The sequence below is a fragment of the Amblyraja radiata genome, chromosome 32 (assembly GCF_010909765.2).
Source record: "Amblyraja radiata isolate CabotCenter1 chromosome 32, sAmbRad1.1.pri, whole genome shotgun sequence".
In the NCBI taxonomy this organism is placed as follows: Eukaryota; Metazoa; Chordata; class Chondrichthyes; order Rajiformes; family Rajidae; genus Amblyraja; species Amblyraja radiata.
Window position 1 is genome coordinate 27,904,367 of NC_045987.1, and position 19,161 is coordinate 27,923,527.

Consider the following 19,161-nt stretch of genomic DNA (forward strand, 5'->3'; position numbering starts at 1 on the left):
TCTAAATTCCAGTGAATACAAGCCCAGTTGTCTCATACTTTCCTCGTATGTCAGTCCCGCCATCCTGGGAACCTACGCTGTACTCCCTCAATAGCAATAATGTCCTTCCTCAAATTAGGAGACCAAAACTGCACACAGTACTCCAGGTGCGACCTCACCAGGGCCCTGTTCAGCTGCAGTTGGGCCTCATTGCTCCTAAGCTCAAATCCTCACACAATGAAGGCCAACATGCCATAAGCTTTCTTCACTGCCTTCTGTACCTGCATGCTTACTTTCAGTGACTGATGTACAAGCACACCCAGGTCTCATTGCACCTCCACATATTCTAATCTGACACCATTCAATAATAATCTGCCTTCCTGGTCTTGCCACCAAGAACTCCTCTTTAGTCATGATGACTGGCACTGCTTTTAAAAATTATTAATTGCCAGGTAACTAAATATATTAAAAAAATACTTAAAGCAAATGAGTAAACTTTGCACAATTGTTGACCCATCAGACTAACCCTTCAGTCGCGCAGCGAGTAGTGTTGCTGCCTCACTGCGCCAGAGTCCCGGGTTCAATCCTAGGCTCGGGTGCTTCAGTTTCCTCCCACATCCCAAAGTTGTGCAGATTTGTAGGTTAATTGGCCCTCTGTACATCGCCTTTAGTGTTTTGGGAGTTGATGAGAACGTGGAGCAACATAGAGCTAGTGTGATGGGTGGGCTGAATCTCTGCACTGGGTGGGTTGAATCTCTGGACTGGGTGGGTTGAATCTCTGGACTGGGTGGGCTGAAGGACCTGTTTCTCAAAACTAAACTAATCAAATTTACCTTTAGACAGGAGAGAGGGGTAAGCATTAAATAAGCTTTGTTCATCAGGGTTAAAAGCCATGTGTGATCAGACAGAGTATTTGGTGTAGTTAGGGCAACATTTAAAGAGTTGCCCGATTTTGACAGAGCTAAAAGGTTCAACAAAATAGAACAGCACGTCACGCAGATAAAGATGGCTGTAGGAAGAGTCTCATGTGGAACACAAACACTAGCTTGCATAAGTGGAAGTGAATGGCTTGAATATGACTATTGATTATTTGCAAACAATGATTTCACCAGCGAGCAATACATGCAAAATGGCAAGTCATTTTTGCAGAATAGTCTCATTGTGCTCCAGGGACCCAGCCTGGCGATATGCTTTAATAACACACTGCTGCATTGAATTGGGGAAATCTAACACGGATGAAATGAAAATAGACTTTATGCTATTGCATGACAAATTACTTTCCGCATGCTGCCAACCAAAAGTACATCAGCATTGTTCATGCACTCGCTAAAAGAAGAATCCCAAGTGAAAATAGATCCATATTGTAGTTTAGCGCACTTGCAGAAGTCTTGGGAAAGACTGCCATCTACTGGAGATAGAAACAAAGAACTACAGATGGTGGTTAATACAAAATGCTCAGCGGGACAGGCAGCATCGCTGTAGAACAGGACTAGATGACGTGGGTACACAAAATTGCTGGGGAAACTCAGCGGGTGCAGCAGCATCTATGGAGCGAAGGAAATAGGCGACGTTTCGGGCCGAAAGCCTTCTTCAGACTGATGGGGGGTGGGAAAAGAAAGAAGGAAAAGGGGAGGAGGAGGAGGAGCCCGAGGGCGGGCGGATGGGAGGGTGGGAGGAGACAGCTAGAGGGTTAAGGAAGGGGAGGAGACAGCAAGGGCTAGCCAAATTGGGAGAATTCAATGTTAATGCCATAAGGACGCAAGATCCCCAGACGGAATATGAGGTGCTGTTCCTCCAATTTCCGCTGTTGCTCACTCTGGCAATGGAGGAGACCCAGGACAGAGAGGTCGGATTGGGAATGGGAGGGGGAGTTGAAGTGCTGAGCCACCGGGAGGTCAGGTAGGTTATTGCGGACTGAGCGGAGGTGTTCGGCGAAACGATCGCCCAACCTACGCTTGGTCTCACCGATGTAAATCAGCTGACAACTAGAGCAGCGGATGCAGTAGATGAGGTTGGAGGAGATAACGGTGAACCTTTGTCGCACCTGGAACGACTGCTTGGGACCTTGAATGGAGTCAAGGGGGGAGGAGAAGGGACAGGTGTTGCATTTCTTGCGGTTGCAACGGAAAGTGCCCGGGGAGGGGGTGGTGCGGGAGGGAAGGGAAGAATTGACGAGGGAGTTGCGGAGGGAGCGGTCTTTGCGGAAGGCAGACATGGGGGGAGATGGGAAGATGTGGCGAGTGGTGGGGTCACGTTGGAGGTGGCGGAAATGGCGGAGGATTATGTGTTGTATTTGCCGGCTGGTGGGGTGAAAGGTGAGGACCAGAGGGACTCTGCCCTTGTTGCGTGTGCGGGGATGGGGAGAGAGAGCAGTGTTACGGGGTATGGATGAAACCCTGGTGTGAGCCTCATCTATGGTGGCGGAGGGGAATCCCCGTTCCCTGAAGAACGAGGACATTTCCGATGCCCTGGTATGAAATGTCTCATCCTGGGAACAGATGCGGCGTAGGCGGAGGAATTGTGAGTAAGGGATGGAGTCTTTACAGGGGGCAGGGTGGGAAGACGTGTAGTCCAGATAGCCATGTGAGTCAGTGGGTTTGTAATGTATGTCGGTCAGGAGTCTGTCCCCTGCGATGGAAATGGTGAGGTCAAGGAATGGTAGGGAAGTGTCGGAAATCGTCCAGGTGTATTGGAGTGCCGGATGTAAGTAGGTTGGGCGATCGTTTCGCCGAACACCTCCGCTCAGTCCGCAATAACCTACCTGACCTCCCGGTGGCTCAGCACTTCAACTCCCCCTCCCATTCCCAATCCGACCTCTCTGTCCTGGGTCTCCTCCATTGCCAGAGTGAGCAACAGCGGAAATTGGAGGAACAGCACCTCATATTCCGTCCTTAAGGCATTAACATTGAATTCTCCCAATTTGGCTAGCCCTTGCTGTCTCCTCCCCTTCCTTAACCCTCTAGCTGTCTCCTCCCATCCGCCCGCCCTCAGGCTCCTCCTCCTCCTCCCCTTTTCCTTCTTTCTTTCCCCCCCCCCACCCCCCATCAGTCTGAAGAAGGGTTTCGGCCCGAAACGTCGCCTATTTCCTTCGCTCCATAGATGCTGCTGCACCCGCTGAGTTTCCCCAGCAATTTTGTGTACCTTCGATATTCCAGCATCTGCAGTTCCCTTTTGAACACCAGGACTAGATGACGTTTCAGGTTCAGGCCCTTCTTCAGACTGTCTTGAACCGAAACATCACCGATCCATGTTCAGCCTGAAGAAGAGTCTCGACCCGAAACGCCACCCATTCCTTCTCTCCAGAGATGCTGCCTGACCCGCTGAGTTACTCCAGCATTTTGTGTCTATCTTCGATTTAAACCAGCATCTGTGGGTCCTTCCTCTACCCATGTCCTGTGGTTCTCGATTCTCCTACTCTGGGGAAGAGACTCTGTGCATCTATCTGATCTATTCCTCTCATGATTTTGTACCCCTCTATATCATGTTGCCATTCGGGTTCATGCAGGTGTGGCCATTCTGGGGGAGTCAGCGGGCACACCGGCTCTGCCACACCATGGGCCGCTGCCAACCAAGCCACCCGTCCACGTCCACACGCTCGGTGGAACAGGAGCTGAGACTGGGAACTGTACCGCCCTTGCCCCCACCCTCTGCAATTGCAAACAACCCCACTCTCCTGCTGACCTAACCCACCCATCCCATCCCCCCCCCCCCCCCCCCCCCCCCCCCCCACCTTTCCCTCCCAACTCCAGTCCTGTCCCGACCCCCTGGGAAACTGAAGGGAGCGACAATCAACGGGGGGGGGGGGGGGGGTCAGGTTAAACAGCTGTGCATGGAGCCCGCCACCGGAGTCGTGTATAACTGCCTGGGCTGCCTGAGGGTGGCAGATGCACCCTGCCCGTGGAGTGGCCGCGGAGTGGCCGCGGAGAGACTACGGGGGGAGTACCTCACTCTGACTGTGATAGGCAGAGACAGAGGCACGCGCACACACACAGTGTGGAGTTCCTCTGACTGACTAACTGTCTGTGTGTTGGTGTGGGGGGTGGGACAGAGAGAGAGAGAGACACACACACACACACAAGCAGCGTGGTGTACCTTTAACTGTGTGTGTGGGAGAGAGAGACAGAGGCAGACACACACACACAATGGGCAGTGTGTACCTCTGTGTGTGTGTGTAGGGGAGAGAGAGACACAGAGACAGTGTGGACCTCTGACTGTGTAGGAAGGAGAGAGGGGGAGAGAGACAGAGTGAGAGAGAGAGAGAGGCACAGAGGCAGTGTGATGAAGGGAGTGACAATCAACTGCTGCCAGCCCGCTGAGTTAAAGAGTTCCCACGGTAAGGTAAACGCACGGGCCATTACGTTCTTACAATGAGTTAAAATGTTTCAATTCTTAACCACAAGAGTAAATTGACTCGTGGAAAACTTTAAATATGTTTGATTTTTTTCAAGAGTTGATAAGTTTCACGGGTACCTGCCGTTAGCGCCACGAGTCTCTAAATTGCGTCCACGCATTTGAAGTACTGCGTGCAGTTTAGGGTTGCCGATTGTCCCGTATTAGCTGGGACATCCCGTATATTGGGCTAAATTGGTTTGCCCTGTACGGGACCGCCCTTGTCCCGTATTTGACTGCTACTACTCAGGTCGAGGGGGCTGTCGTGTAGGAGCGTCGCGTCCGGCCCTGCTTCACCCGTCCCAACATAGTGCAGCCCATGGAGTGCAGCAGCAGTGCCTCGCCCGTGGCCCCGTCGGTCGGCAGCCCGGCCAGCTGTACGACCTTCGGACCTTCGCTTACCGCCGACACCACCACCCCTCCTTCTCATGGCCGATCATCGGGTCATGAGTTGGATGGGGTGCCGGACTTTGCGCGCGACATCGCGCAGCCCTGGCCAAAACTCCTCAGCTGGCCCGCCGGCTGGGCTTTGTGTGCAGTCCAGTACCCGGGCCAACTCATCATTCACCTAGCCACGGCCGAGTTGGTCAATGAATTGGCATTGGGAATTTGTCCCTTATTTTGACCTATGTCCCATATTTGGGAGTGAGAAAGTTGGCAACCCTAGTGCAGTTAGATACATAGGCAATAGGCGCAGGTGTAGGCCATTCTGCCATTCGAACCAGCACCGCTATTCAACGTGATCATAGCTGATCACCCATTATCAGTACCCCGTTCCTACCTTCTCCCCATATCCCTTGATTCCACTAGCCCCAAGAGCTCTATCTAAATCTCTTTTGAAAGCATCCAGTGAATCGGCCTCCACTGCTCCCTGAGGCAGAGAATTCCACAAATTGACAACTCCCTGTGTGAAGAAGTATTTCCTCATCTCAGTTCTAACAGGCCTACTCCTTATTCTTAAACTATGACCTCTGGTTCTGGAATCCCCCAACATTGGGAACATGTTTCCTGTATGTCGCATGTATAATCCCTTAATAATTTTATATGTTTTTATAAGATCCCATCTCATCCTAAATTCCAGGTGTAGCTCACCAGGGCCCTGTACAACTGCAGAAGGATCTCTTTGCTCCTTTACTCAACTCCTCTTGTTATGAAGGCCAACATGCCATTCACTTTCTTCACTGTCTGCTGTACCTGCAAGCTTACTTTCAGTAACTGATGTACAAGGACACCAGGTCTTGTTGTACTTCCCCTTTTCCTAAACTGACACCATTCAGCTAATACTCTGCCCTCCTGTTCTTGCCACCAAAGTGGATAACCTCACATTTATCCACATTATACAGCATCTGCCCACTCACCCAACCTGTCCAAGTCACCCTGCATTCTCATAGCATCCTCCTCACAGTTCACACTGCCACCCAGCTTTGTGTCATCTCCAAATTTGCTGATGTTACTTTTAATTCCTTCATCTAAATTATTGATGTGTATTGTAAATAGCTGCGGTACCAGCACCGATCCTTGCGGTACCCCACTAGTCATTGCCTGCCATTCTGATAGGGACCCATTAATCCCTACTCTTTGTTTCCTGTATGCGAACCAATTTTCTATCCCCAATACCATGTACTCTAATTTTGCCCACCAATCTCCTATGTGGAACCTTATCAAAAGCTTTCTGAAAGTCCAGGTACATTACAACTCATTCACTGCTGCCTCGACGCATTGTGGCCGGGGAGGGAAGTAGCTTGGATGGCTGCGAGCGGTCGTTGGGACTGGACAGTGAAACCGACCGCCATCTCAGCGCCTTCTGCCGCCCTGCTCACATCTGGCACTGCGGGCGGTGGAGGTTACTCCTGTGTCAGCGCGATCAAGGGACCAATTGAGGCTACTCGCGCTGACACAGGACTAAGCTCCATCGCCCGCACTGCCAGAGGTGAGCGGGCCGGCAGAAGGCGCTGAGATCCCGGTGGCAGCTCGCAGCCACCCGAGCTACTTCCCTCCCCAGCCACAATGTGGTGGCTTCGTGCCCGGAGCGCCGCGGCAGCGGTGAGCGAGTGAGTTACTGGCATGATCCCCGACCCCCTCCTTCTCAATGCTCCTGCCCTCCCTGCAACTTTACCCCTGGCCATACTCCCCACAAGCTGTTTAAGGAACTCTCTCCCCCAATTGGTCCCTTGAACTAATATTGTCATTCAATAAGATCACAACTGATTCAACTTGTCCCGGTGTGCTCCCGTTTTTCCCACCATCTCTCCACCTGCCATCACCCTCCACCCCCCACCCATTCATTCATTCAGAATGGAGGAGATCTGGAAGCCTTGGGAAAATTAAATAGTCACTTTATTTATTTATTTATTTATTTATTTGAGCGTGAGAAATTCTACGCCCCGCCAACCTTCTTTCCAAATTTACAACTCAAAATGGGGGTGCGTCTTTGATGCAGGTGCATCTCATTGCCAGGAAATACGGTACTTTATTGAGAGATATGGCTTTTGAAGACTTTATAAAAGCCGACTAACTGCCTACCCTGAGTAATTACTCACGGCACATACCTGGGGCCCCCTCTTTCACCCCCCCTCTTTAACAGTTCAAGGCCGATTCAAACCCCTCGATTCGAGGGGGCGAAGTTGAAGTTGCCGTTGCGGGAGCTCCCTGAAAATCAGTCTCCCACCAGGGACCTGCGAGCTCCTGACTCCATCGTCCACAGGGCCCGCGGCCGAAGCTCCGAAGTCGGGACGTAGCCGCAGCACCACCACAGCCCCCGTAATCAGTCAGATAGTAAGTCCACAGGCTCTACGACTGGAGCCCTCAGGTTGGTTCCGGTTGGAGGCCGCCAGCTCCACAATGTTAGGCCCCAACGACAACGGGGACACGACAGGGAAATGTCGCATCCCCCCCTTCAGGGAAGAGATTAAAAAGTTCCCCGCCCCCACATATACACACAGTTAAAAATAAACCTAAAACATATACCCAACAAGACAAAAAGAAAAGACAGACGGACTGCAGGCGAGTCGCTGCCACATCTATGTAACATAAACAAGGATCACTCACATCCCTCTCTCCTTTGTCCCCTCTGACGTCAGGCAGCAGATACAATTTTGAAAGCACACACCACCAGATTAAAGGCAGCTTGTCACCACGGTTATGAGACTCTTGAACGGAGCTCTCAGAAGCTAGAGGTGAATTCCCAATCTTCCAACCCACTTTATTGTGCTCCTTGCACTTTCTTTTAATCTGCACTTGAAACATGATATTCTGTACTCTTCTCTTCTGAATGACTTGATGTATCTACCTTTGATATGATCGCCTGGATAGCAGCACAACACTATCTCAGAGCATGGACAATCCAGGAAGACAATTCTATTGGTTCTCAGACAGCGTTAAAGATTGTAGGAGAGGGAGAACAGGAAATTATAGCCCGATATCAACAGTAGGGAAAATGTTGGAATCTAGTGTTATTGAAATGGTCCACCACGTCATTATTAAACAGCATAGCCTAGGGGTAATATATGGGCATGGACTGAGGATTGGTTTACAGATAGAAAAGAGTAGGAATGAGTGGTTAATGTTCAGGTTGGGAGTCTATGATCATGGGAGTGCTCCAGTCGCACCCTGCTCATGCATGATCTGCAATGTTTTGGACGAGGGGAGTCACAGCTCCAAAACAGGCCCTTCAGCCCATGGAGTTCGCGCAGATTAACGATCACCCTGTACACTAACATTTTAGAAACATAGAAACATAGACATAGAAATTATGTGCAGGAGTAGGCCATTCGGCCCTTCGAGCCTGCACTGCCATTCAATATGATCATGGCTGATCATCCAACTCAGTATCCCGTACCTGCCTTCTCTCCATACCCTCTGATCCCCTTAGCCACAAGGGCCACATCTAACTCCCTCTTAAATATAGCCAATAAACTGGCCTCAACTACCCTCTGTGGCAGAGAGTTCCAGAGATTCACCACTCTCTGTGTGAAAAAAGTTCTTCTCATCTCGGGTTTAAAGGATTTCCCCCTTATCCTTAAGCTGTGACCCCTTGTCCTGGACTTCCCCAACATCGGGAGCAATCTTCCTGCATCTAGCCTGTCCAACCACTTAAGAATTTTGTAAGTTTCTATAAGATCCCCTCTCAATCTCCTAAATTCTAGAGAGTATAAACCAAGTCTATCCAGTCTTTCTTCATAAGACAGTCCTGACATCCCAGGAATCAGTCTGGTGAACCTTCTCTGCACTCCCTCTATGGCAATAATGTCCTTCCTCAGATTTGGAGACCAAAACTGTACGCAATACTCCAGGTGTGGTCTCACCAAGACCCTGTACAACTGCAGTAGAACCTCCCTGCTCCTATACTCAAATCCTCTTGCTATGAAAGCCAACATACCATTCGCTTTCTTCACTGCCTGCTGCACCTGCATGCCTACTTTCAATGACTCGTGTACCATGACACCCAGGTCTCGCTGCATCACCCCTTTTCCTAGTCGACCACGATTTAGATAATAGTCTGCTTTCCTGTTTTTGCCACCAAAATGGATAACCTCACATTTATCCACATTATACTGCATCTGCCAAACATTTGCCCACTCACCCAGCCTATCCAAGTCACCTTGCAGTCTCCTAGCATCCTCCTCACAGCTAACACTGCCCCCCAGCTTCGTGTCATCCGCAAACTTGGAGATATTGCCTTCAATTCCCTCATCCAGATCATTAATATATATTGTAAATAGCTGGGGTCCCAGCACTGAGCCTTGCGGTACCCCACTAGTCACTGCCTGCCATTGTGAAAAGGACCCGTTTACTCCTACTCTTTGCTTCCTGTTTGCCAGCCAGTTCTCTATCCACATCAATACTGAACCCCCAATGCCGTGTGCTTTCAGTTTGTATACTAATCTCTTATGTGGGACCTTGTCAAAAGCCTTCTGGAAGTCCAGATACACCACATCCACTGGTTCTCCCCTATCCACGCTACTAGTTACATCCTCGAAAAATTCTATAAGATTCGTCAGATATGATTTACCTTTTGTAAACCCATGCTGACTTTGTCCAATGATTTCACCACTTTCCAAATGTGCTGCTTTCCCATCTTTAATAACGGACTCTAGCAGTTTCCCCACTACCGATGTTAGACTAACTGGTCTGTAATTCCCCGTTTTCTCTCTCCCTCCCTTCTTAAAAAGTGGGGTTACGTTTGCTACCAGCCAACCCTCAGGAACTACTCCAGAATCTAAAGAGTTTTGAAAGATTATTACTAATGCATCCACTATTTCTGGAGCTACTTCCTTAAGTACTCTGGGATGCAGCCTATCTGGCCCTGGGGATTTATCGGCCTTTAATCCATTCAATTTACCCAACACCACTTCCCGGCTAACCTGGATTTCACTCAATTCCTCCAACTCCTTTGACCCGCGGTCCCCTGCTATTTCCGGCAGATTATTTATGTCTTCCTTAGTGAAGACGGAACCAAAGTAGTTATTCAATTGGTCCGCCATATCCTTGTTCCCCATGATCAACTCACCTGTTTCTGACTGCAAGGGACCTACATTTGTTTTAACTAATCTCTTTCTTTTCACATTTTACTACATACTAGGGACAATTTTTACCAAAGCCAATTAATCTATAAACAGTACCTTCTCTGCCTGCTTCAAAGTCTCCACTATTGTCCCTTTACCCAAAAAGGCAAGGATTAGAAACATAGAAACATAGAAAATAAGTGCAGGAGTAGGCCATTCAGCCCTTCGAGCCTGCACCGCCATTCAATATGATCATGGCTGATCATCCAACTCAGTATCCTGTACCTGCCTTCTCTCCATACCCCATGATCCCTTTAGCCACAAGGGCCACATCTAACTCCCTCTTAAATACAGCCAATGAACTGGCCTCAACTACCTTCTGTGTCAGAGAATTCCACAGATTCACCACTCTCTGTGTGAAAAATGTTTTCCTCATCTCGGTTCTAAAAGATTTCCCCCTTATCCTTAAACTGGGACCCCTTGTCCTGGACTTCCCCAACATCGGGAACAATCTTCCTGCATCTAGCCTGTCCAACCCCTTAAGAATGTTGTAAGTTTCTATAAGATCCCCCCTCAATCTTCTAAATTCTAGCGAGTACAAGTCGAGTCTATCCAGTCTTTCTTCATATGAAAGTCCTGACATCCCAGGAATCAGTCTGGTGAACCTTCTCTGTACTCCCTCTATGGCAAGAATGTCTTTTCACAGATTAGGAGACCAAAACTGTATGCAATACTCCAGGTGTGGTCTCACCAAGACCCTGTACAACTGCAGTAGAACCTCCCTGCTCCTATACTCAAATCCTTTTGCTATGAATGCTAACATACCATTCGCTTTCTTCACTGCCTGCTGCACCTGCATGCCGACTTTTAATGACTGGTGTACCATGACACCCAGGTCTCGTTGCATCTCCCCTTTTCCTAATCGGCCACCATTCAGATAATAATCTACTTTCCTGTTTTTGCCGCAAAAGTGGATAACCTCACATTTATCCACATTATACTGCATCTGCCATGCATTTGCCCACTCACCCAGCCTATCCAAGTCACCTTGCAGCCTCCTAGCATTCTCCTCACAGCTAACACTGCCCCCCAGCTTCGTGTCATCTGCAAACTTGGAGATGTTGCATTCAATTCCCTCGTCCAAATCATTAATATATATTGTAAATAGCTGGGGTCCCAGCACTGAGCCTTGCGGTACCCCACTAGTCACTGCCTGCCATTGTGAAAAGGACCCGTTTACTCCTACTCTTTGCTTCCTGTTTGCCAGCCAGTTCTCTATCCACATCAATACTGAACCCCCAATGCCGTGTGCTTTCAGTTTGTATACTAATCTCTTATGTGGGACCTTGTCAAAAGCCTTCTGGAAGTCCAGATACACCACATCCACTGGTTCTCCCCTATCCACGCTACTAGTTACATCCTCGAAAAATTCTATAAGATTCGTCAGATATGATTTACCTTTTGTAAACCCATGCTGACTTTGTCCAATGATTTCACCACTTTCCAAATGTGCTGCTTTCCCATCTTTAATAACGGACTCTAGCAGTTTCCCCACTACCGATGTTAGACTAACTGGTCTGTAATTCCCCGTTTTCTCTCTCCCTCCCTTCTTAAAAAGTGGGGTTACGTTTGCGACCCGCCAACCCTCAGGAACTACTCCAGAATCTAAAGAGTTTTGAAAGATTATTACTAATGCATCCACTATTTCTGGAGCTACTTCCTTAAGTACTCTGGGATGCAGCCTATCTGGCCCTGGGGATTTATCGGCCTTTAATCCATTCAATTTACCCAACACCACTTCCCGGCTAACCTGGATTTCACTCAATTCCTCCAACTCCTTTGACCCGCGGTCCCCTGCTATTTCCGGCAGATTATTTATGTCTTCCTTAGTGAAGACGGAACCAAAGTAGTTATTCAATTGGTCCGCCATATCCTTGTTCCCCATGATCAACTCACCTGTTTCTGACTGCAAGGGACCTACATTTGTTTTAACTAATCTCTTTCTTTTCACATTTTACTACATACTAGGGACAATTTTTACCAAAGCCAATTAATCTATAAACAGTACCTTCTCTGCCTGCTTCAAAGTCTCCACTATTGTCCCTTTACCCAAAAAGGCAAGGATTAGAAACATAGAAACATAGAAAATAAGTGCAGGAGTAGGCCATTCAGCCCTTCGAGCCTGCACCGCCATTCAATATGATCATGGCTGATCATCCAACTCAGTATCCTGTACCTGCCTTCTCTCCATACCCCATGATCCCTTTAGCCACAAGGGCCACATCTAACTCCCTCTTAAATACAGCCAATGAACTGGCCTCAACTACCTTCTGTGTCAGAGAATTCCACAGATTCACCACTCTCTGTGTGAAAAATGTTTTCCTCATCTCGGTTCTAAAAGATTTCCCCCTTATCCTTAAACTGGGACCCCTTGTCCTGGACTTCCCCAACATCGGGAACAATCTTCCTGCATCTAGCCTGTCCAACCCCTTAAGAATGTTGTAAGTTTCTATAAGATCCCCCCTCAATCTTCTAAATTCTAGCAAGTACAAGTCGAGTCTATCCAGTCTTTCTTCATATGAAAGTCCTGACATCCCAGGAATCAGTCTGGTGAACCTTCTCTGTACTCCCTCTATGGCAAGAATGTCTTTTCACAGATTAGGAGACCAAAACTGTATGCAATACTCCAGGTGTGGTCTCACCAAGACCCTGTACAACTGCAGTAGAACCTCCCTGCTCCTATACTCAAATCCTTTTGCTATGAATGCTAACATACCATTCGCTTTCTTCACTGCCTGCTGCACCTGCATGCCGACTTTTAATGACTGGTGTACCATGACACCCAGGTCTCGTTGCATCTCCCCTTTTCCTAATCGGCCACCATTCAGATAATAATCTACTTTCCTGTTTTTGCCGCCAAAGTGGATAACCTCACATTTATCCACATTATACTGCATCTGCCATGCATTTGCCCACTCACCCAGCCTATCCAAGTCACCGTGCAGCCTCCTAGCATTCTCCTTACAGCTAACACTGCCCCCCAGCTTCGTGTCATCTGCAAACTTGGAGATGTTGCATTCAATTCCCTCGTCCAAATCATTAATTTATATTGTAAATAGCTGGGGTCCCAGCACTGAGCCTTGCGGTGCCCCACTAGTCACTGCCTGCCATTGTGAAAAGAACCCGTTTACCCCTACTCTTTACTTCCTGTCTGCCAGCCAGTTCTCTATCCACATCAATACTGAACCCCCAATACCGTGTGCTTTAAGTTTGTATACTAATCTCTTATGTGGGACCTTGTCGAAAGCCTTCTGAAAGTCCAGATATAACACATCCACTGGTTCTCCCTTATCCACTCTATTAGTTACATCCTCGAAAAATTCTATAAGATTCGTCAGACATGATTTACCTTTCATAAATCCATGCTGACTTTGTCCAATGATTTCACCACTTTCCAAATGTGCTGCTATCCCATCTTTAATAACTGATTCTAGCAGTTTCCCCACTACCAGTGTAAGACTAACTGGTCTGTAATTCCCCGTTTTCTCTCTCCCTCCCTTTTTAAAAAGTGGGGTTATATTAGCTACCCTCCAATCCTCAGGAACTACTCCAGAATCTAAAGAGTTTTGAAAAATTATCACTAATGCATCCGCTATTTCTGGGGGTACTTCCTTAAGTACTCTGGGATGCAGCCTACCTGGCCCTGGGGATTTATCGGCCTTTAATCCATTCAATTTACCTAATACCACTTCCCGGCTAACCTGGATTTCACTCAGTTCCTCCATCTCATTTGACCCCCGGTCCCCTGTTATTTCCGGCAGATTATTTATGTCTTCCTTAGTGAAGACAGAACCAAAGTAGTTATTCAATTGGTCTGCCATGTCCTTGTTCCCCATGATCAATTCACCCGTTTCTGACTGCAAGGGACCTACATTTGTTTTAACTAATCTTTTTCTCTTCACATATCTATAAAAACTTTTGCAGTCAGTTTTTATGTTCCCTGCCAGTTTTCTTTCATAATATATTTTCCCTTTCCTAATTAAGCCTTTTGTCCTCCTCTGCGGACTGAATTTCTCCCAGTCCTCTGGTTGGCTGCTTTTTCTGGCTAATTTGTATGCTTCATCTTTTTTTTTGATACTATCCCTGATTTCCCTTGTTATCCACGGATGCACTACCTTCCCTGATTTATTCTTTTGCCAAACTGGATGAACAATTGTTGTAGCTCATCCATGCAGTCTTTAAATGCCTTCCATTGCATATCCACCGTCAACCCTTTAAGAATCAATTGCCAGTCTATCTTGGCCAATTCACGTCTCATACCTTCAAAGTTACCTTTCCATTAAGTTCAGGACCCTTGTTTCTGAATTAACAATGTCACTCTCCATCCTAATGAAGAACTCAACCATATTATGGTCACTCTTGCCCAAGGGGCCACGCACAACAAGACTGCTAACTAACCCTTCCTCATTACTCAATACCCAGTCTAGAATAGCCTGCTCGCTCGTTGGTTCCTCTACGTGGTGGTTTAGATAACTATCCCGCATCCATTCCAAGAAATCCTCTTCCTCAGGACCCTTGCCAATTTGATTCACCCAATCTATATGTAGATTGAAGCCACCCATTATAACTGTTTTACCTTTGTTGCACGCATTTCTGATTTCCTGTTTGATGCCATCCCCTACTCCACTACTACTGTTAGTTGGCCTGTACACAACTCCCACTAACGTTTTCTGCCCCTTAGTGTTTCGCAGCTGCATACTCTCCCCTCTCCTCTACTCTCTCTACACCAACGACTGTACCTCCACAGACACCTGTCAAGCTTCTCAAAGATTGGACTGATCCAGGATGGGAAGGAATCTGCCTACAGACAGGAAGTGACACAGCTGGCGTCCTGGAGCCATCGCAACAACCTGGAGCTCAATGCTCTTAAGAGAGTGGAATTGATTGTAGACTTTAGGAGAGCTCCTCCTCCCCTCACCCCACTCACCATCATCAACACCACAGTCACATATGTGGAGAATTTTAAGTTCCTGAGAACCATCATCTCCAAGGACCTTAAGTTGGAGGCCACCATCGACTCTCCAGACAAAAAGACACAACAGAGGATGTACTTCCTGCAGCAGCTGAGGAAGCACAATCTGCAACAGGCAATGATGGTCCAATTCTATACGGCCATCGTAGAGTCTGTCCTCACCTTCTCCATCATGGTCTGGTTTGGCTCAGCCACCAAGCACGACACCTGGAGGCTGCAGCGAATCGTCCGATCAGCTGAGAAGGTTATTGGCTGCAACCTTCCCTCCATTGACGAACTGTACACTGCAAGGGCCAGGCAGCGAGCGGGTAAGATCACCTCTGACCCCTCTCTTTGAATCACTTCCCTCTGGAAGGCGACTCTGGACAGTCAAAGCCTCCACAATCAGACATATAAACAGCTTTTTTCCACGAGTAGTAGCTCTACTCAATAACCAAAAATTTGTAGCCTCCTTTTGCTCTGGTATTTTATTTAATTCACATGTTTAATCAATAATGTTTAAAGTTTTATGTGTCATTCTTAACTGTCACTGTATGTCATGTTGAAACTTGTGGGCGGAGCACCAAGGCAAATTCCTTGTATGTGAATACCTGGCCAATAAACTTATTCATTCATTCAAATCTGTATGTCTTTGGAGAGTGGGAGGAAACCAAAGCATCCAGAGAAAACATACAAACTCCGTATAGACAGCACCCTTAGTCAGGATTGAACCTGGGTCTCTGGCGCTGTAAGGCAGCCACTCTACTGTTGTGCCACCTTGCCGCCCCTCAGGTGTCCCAGTTTGGGATATGGAGCTAGGAAGCAGGGTGGACAGTGAGGATGAAAATCAAGATGGTGATCACAGATAGTGAATGGCTGCAACTTGCTGAGAATATGGAGGACACATCAATAGGCTTTTAGATATTAATGAGAATCCATTTATTGAGGAATAATGCAGGGAATGGGATTCCTCAATTTAATGAGGGATAAAGTGGCAGGGAAAGGATTCGCTGTGACTTTGTTCGATGGTATAGGATGCAGGGGTGGCTTCATGAACTACTGCTGCTGCCTTTTCAATTCTATTGAAAGCACTGCCTTTCAGTTAGAGATGCAGCATGGGAACAGGATCATCGACCCAGCAAATCTTCAGCAACCATAAAACACCCATTCATTTTACATTAATCGCACTTCTTACTCTCTCATTTCTCATCAACACCCCCCCCCCCCTCCCTCCTCCAAATCCACCATTGAACCTACCATCCTCAGTATGGGCCAGATTTGGAGCATTTTGTTCAGTTTTGGTCATCCTGCAACAGGTGTTGCCAACATTTATGAGGATATTCCCACGACTCGAGGGCCTGAGCTACGGTGAGAGGTTGGGTAGGGTCGGGCTTTCTACCTTGGAGCGCAGAAGGATGAGGGTTGGTCTTATTGAGGTGTTTCCAGATCATGAGGGAATACATAGGGTGAAGACACAGGCTTATACATGAGTTGGGGAATCAAGAACCAGAGGACAAAAGTTCAAATGAGTGGGCAAAGATAGGGAGCCGAGAAGCACCTTTTTCCACACAGTGGGTGGTAGGTGTATGGAACGTGCTGCCAGAGGGGGTAGTTGGGGCAGGTGCTATAACAACATTTAAAAGACACTTGGACAGGTACAAGGATAGGAACGGTTAAGAGGGATATGGGCCACATGCGGGCAGGTGGGACTAGTGTACATGGGGCATCCTGGTCGGCATCGGCAGGTTTCTATGCTGTATCATTTTGACTCCAAGATGGCAGCATGTATACCGATCAAACAGAGTCAAAGTGTTATGGCACGGAAAGATCCAACTTGTCCATACTGCCCAAGATGTCCCATCTAAGTTCATCCATTTTCCTGCATTTAGCAAATATCCCTCTAAACCGTACCAGCCCGAGTATCTGTCCAAATGTTTTTATTGTACCTGCCTCTACCTCCTCTGGCACTTGTTCCATATATCCACGACCTGTATGAAAAGGTTGCCCCTCTCACCTTAAACCTATGCACTCTGGTTCTTAATTCTCTAACCACGGGGGGGTGGGGGTGGGGGAGTACCCTGCATTGACCCAATCCTCCACATGATTTTATAAACCTCTACAAGATCCCCCTCAGCCTCCTGCACCCTTAGGGAATAAAGGCCTAGCTTGCCCAAACCTCTCCCTATAGCCACATAAAATGTATCTGCAACCTTTCCAGCTTAATGCATCTTTCTTACAATAGGCTGACCAAAGCCGATCACAATACTCCAAGCACGGTCTCGATATGTTGTTCAACTGTAACATAACGTCACAATCTCTGCTCAATTGAGCAACAAAAATATATACAATAGCTGTTGGAACTCAACCAGTCATCAGGCACCATTTTTGGAGATATGATGTTTTGGGTCAGGACCTTCTTCAGACTAATGAGTGTGAGTGATGGGAGAAAGCCATAATCTGTGGTAACATTTATATAGTATCGACACACTAATCTGTATCCTCCCTATTAAAGAATTAAATGCAAATGCAAGACTACAGAGTACTACAAATAATTAATTTTTTACTGCTGATTGTATAAAGCACACACAGTATGTGGCAGTAAACTGGAGGAAGTTCAAACAGAGCAACTGATTAGTAGATTACTTGCTTCATGTCCATATTTGCTAGCCATCTTTAGTTTAGTTTGGAGATACATGAAAAAACAGGCCCTTCGGCCTACCGATTCCGCGCCAACCAGCGATCACCCATATACCAGTTCCATCCTACACACTGGTGTAAATTTTCAGAAGCCGACTAACCTGCACTTCTTTGCAATGTGGGAGGAGTCCAGAGCAGCTGGAGAAAATCTACATGGTCACAGAGAACATACAAACTGTATCGACAACACCCAGAGGCAGGATCGAACCAGGGGCTCTGGTGCTGTAAGGCAGTAACTCTACCACTGCACCACTGCTACGGTGCCCGAGATGCTGTGAACTAGTCCAGCACATTGTCTTCAAGTAATAGGTGGATATAGGTGAGGAGTGGTGCAGATTAGTGCTTGCTGCACATTCCTTATGTCACTCATACTACTGGTCCGCCGACAGGCTTATTAGTGAGCTCTCTCTCTCTCCAGTAGTCTAGCTGAATGCATGTTGGAGACAAAAGCACCTTGTGTTTCCTCCACAGAGTTGCTCATAAAGGACTATGGATTCTAATCACTATGTGTGAGTCTGATCATTCCTATGTGGTGTCAGAAGAAGTATTTCAACGCTATTGTTTGCAGGTTGCCCATGCTCCATCATAGTTGATGATATACTTGTTGCTGGATAAACCATTCAAGAACACGATGCGAATTTAAAGAAGGTTCTAGACCGCGCTTAAGAAATCAACCTCAAGTTAAACCCTCTAAAGTGCAAATTCAGAGTAAATGAGGTGAACTATGTTGGCCATGTGTTCACTAAAGATGATTATCAACCGCTGATCAGCATCTTGAACAAACCAATACACTCCAGGATGCCTTCAACAGATGTTGCGACAACTTCACAAGTATGACATTGTTCTAACCTACAAATGAGACATGTTCATACTTGGTCAATGCCAATGCGGCACCTTCATAGGAGGCAACACTTCCTGCCGTGCTATCCTGACCACACAAGTTTACTTCCATCCACATCCAGCGGCATCGGCCCGCCTGCACCAGCACGACAACCTGTTTCTGATCCGGTTACTTTGTCGATGGTCACGCCACCTCCACCTGTGCCAAAGTCTCCTGTTTCGTCACCGGGAGTGCCGTTTCAATCTCCAACACCTATTTCACCACCGAACGTGTCCCCAGTGACAGGAGGAGATGCAGGACTGTACCGTCCGTGTGCTGGTCGTGTTTGTAAGCCCATCGTAAAGTACCCGAGCTATGTTTGAACTTCCTCCAGTTTACTGCCACATACTATGTGTGCTTTATACAATCAGCAGTAAATTTTTAATTCTTTGTAGTACGCTGTAGTCTTGCATTTGCATTTAATTCTTTAAGAGGGAGGATATACATTAGTGTGTCGATACTATATAAATGTTACCACAGATTATGCTTGCTGCACATTCCTTATGTCACTCATACTACTGGTCCACCCACAGGCTTATTAGTGAGCTCTCTCTCTCTCTCTAGTAGACTAGTAGAATGCATGTTGGAGACTAAAGCACTTTGTGTTTCCTCCACAGTTGCTAACAAAGGACTATGGATTCTAATCACTATGTGTGAGTCTGATCATTTTCTACAGAGGGTAATGAATGTGACAAAGGCTA